The following is a 2,696-nucleotide window of genomic DNA, read 5'->3' on the forward strand; positions in this document are numbered from 1 at the left end:
TTTGGAGGAGAAGAGGTGTTCTGGTTTTTTGAATTTCAGGCAGTTTGTGCTGGTTTCTCCCCATCTTCATGGATTTATTTACCTTTGATCTTTGATATTAGTGACTTTCAGATGGGGGTCTCTGAGTGGACATCCTTTTTGTTGATGTTGATGCTATTCCCTTCTGTTCATTAGTTTTCCTTCTGACAGTCAGGCTTCTCTGCTCCAGGTCTGCTGGAGTTTGCTGGAGGTCCATGCCAGACCCTGTTTACCTGAGTATCACCAGCAGAGGCTGCAGAACAGCAAAGATTGCTGCCTGTTCCTTCCTCTGGAAGCTTCGTCCCAGAGGGGCACCCATCATATGCCAGCCAGAGCTGTATGAAGTGTCTGTTGGCCCCTACTGGGAGGTGTCTCCCAGTCAGGAGACATGGGGTTCAGGGACCCACTTGAGGAGACAGTCTGACACTTAGCAGAGTTCGAACACTGTGCTGGGAGATCCACTGCTCTCTTCAGAGCTATCGGGCAGGGACATTTAAGTCTGCTGACGCTGCCCACACATCCACCCCTTCCCCATGTGCTCTGTCCCAGGGAGATGGGGGTTTTATCTGTAAGACCCTGACCGGGGCTGCTGCTTTATTTTCAGAGATGCCCTGCCCAGAGAGGAGGAATCTAGAGAGGCAGTGTGGCCACAGCAGCCTTACTGGGCTGTGGAGGGCTCTGCCCAGTTTGAACTTCCCAGCGGCTTTGTTTACACTATGAGGCTAAAATAGCCTACTCAAGCCTCAGCAATGGCAGACACCTCTCTCCCCACCAAGCTCAAGTGTCCCAGGTTGACCTCAGACTGCTGTACTTGCAGCAAGAATTTCAAGCCAGTGAATCTTAGCTTGTTGGGCTCTGTGGGGGTGGGACCTGCTAAGCCAGACCTCCTGGCTCCCTGGTTTCAGCCCCCTTTCCAGGGGAGTGAATGGTTCTGCCTTGCTGGCATTTCTTTCTTTTTTTTTTTTTTTTAGTATGTACCATTTTAGTTTTTATTAATAAAATAGAAACCTAAACTCAGACAACTGCTTTATTCTTGCATCTAATCTGACCATATATTGGAGTAGCAATTCTTTATAAAAGGACTTAGGTGAGAACTGTCAATACATCAGTTCCATCAAAAACTCTAGGTTGGAATATCTTAAAAAGAGTAAATTAAATATGAGAAAGCACAGAAATCTCTCCCTCAAACAAGAGGGGCTTCCTTTAATAGTCTTTAATATAGCTCATTTGCAATTATATGAAAATCCATCACAATCAATCATTTTGCACAATCCCTAAAGGATAAAACTGAGGGAACTCATGGATAATTTTCACAGCTTCATTGTAAAGTCCAAGATCAAAAGGAAAAATGTTTATTCTTTCAGATGGAGAAGGAAAAAATGGAACCATCGAGTTGATGGAACCCCTTGATGAAGCAATCTCCGGAATTATGGAAGTGGTTGGAAAAGTAACCGCCAAGGCCACCATCTTGTGTACATCTTATGTCCAATTTAAAGAAGATAACCATCCTCTTGCTGGCATTTCAGGCACCACTGGGGTATGAAAAAAAATTCTGCAGCTAGCTCAGTATCTGCCCAAACAGCTGCCCAGTTTTGTGCTTGAAACCCAGGCTCTGGTGGCATAGGCACCGGAGGGAAGTTCCTGGTCTGTGGGTTGTGAAGATGATGGGAAAAGCACAGTATCTGGGCTTGAGTGCACCGTTCCTCACGGCACAGTCCCTCATGGTTGTCTTGGTTAGGGAAGGGAATTCCCCGATCCCTTCCACTTCCCAGATGAGGCAACGCCCTGTGCTGCTTTGACTCACCCTCTGTGAGCTGCACCCACTATCTGATCAGTCCCAGTAAGATGACCCAGGTACCCTAGTTGGAAATGCAGAAATCACCCACCTTCTGCATCAATCTTGCTAAGAGCTCCAGACCAGAGCTGTTCCTATTCGGCCATCTTGACAAGTCTATATTTAAAAACTTATTTTTAAAAAGACAGATATTGGCCAGGTAAAGTGGCTCACACCTGTAATCCGAACACTTTGGGAAGCTGAAGCAGGTGAATCACTTGAGTTCAGGAGTTCAAGACCAGCCTGGCCAACATGGTGAAACCGTGTCTCTACCAAAAATACAAAATTAGCAAGGCATGGTGGCAGGCACCTGTAATCCCAGCTACTCAGGAGACTGAGGCAGGGGAATCGCTTGAACCCAGGAGGTGGAGGTTGCAGTGAGCCAAGATGACACCACTACACTGCAGCCTGGGAAACAGCAAATCTCCATCTCAAAATAAATAAGTAAACAAATAAAATAAAAATACATATTCTAGTTTTGGATGTGTTCAATTTAGTGTGCATCACGATACCAGAAAAAGTGAAACACAAAGCCAGAAATAAGAGAAAGTTACATTCTGTTTGTTTTTAGCTAGCTATATCCATATTGAGGATGAACTCTGCTAATATGTCAGTACCCATTTCGGTATTAAATAATGATGAGTACATGCCAGGATCATGCTAGGTGCTTCACATGCATTATTTTAAACATATTGATGGATCTGTGTACTCAATGCATTTTACCTAGCCCCTTTTCTTAAATGTCCATTGGTAAAACATGAAAAACGGTGAAATACACACAAGTGCTGGATACAAGGAGTGGCACAAGTCATAGCCCTAAAAACTGAGCAACTTTTTAAAGATA

The sequence above is a fragment of the Piliocolobus tephrosceles genome, chromosome 6 (assembly GCF_002776525.5).
Source record: "Piliocolobus tephrosceles isolate RC106 chromosome 6, ASM277652v3, whole genome shotgun sequence".
Lineage (NCBI taxonomy): Eukaryota > Metazoa > Chordata > Mammalia > Primates > Cercopithecidae > Piliocolobus > Piliocolobus tephrosceles.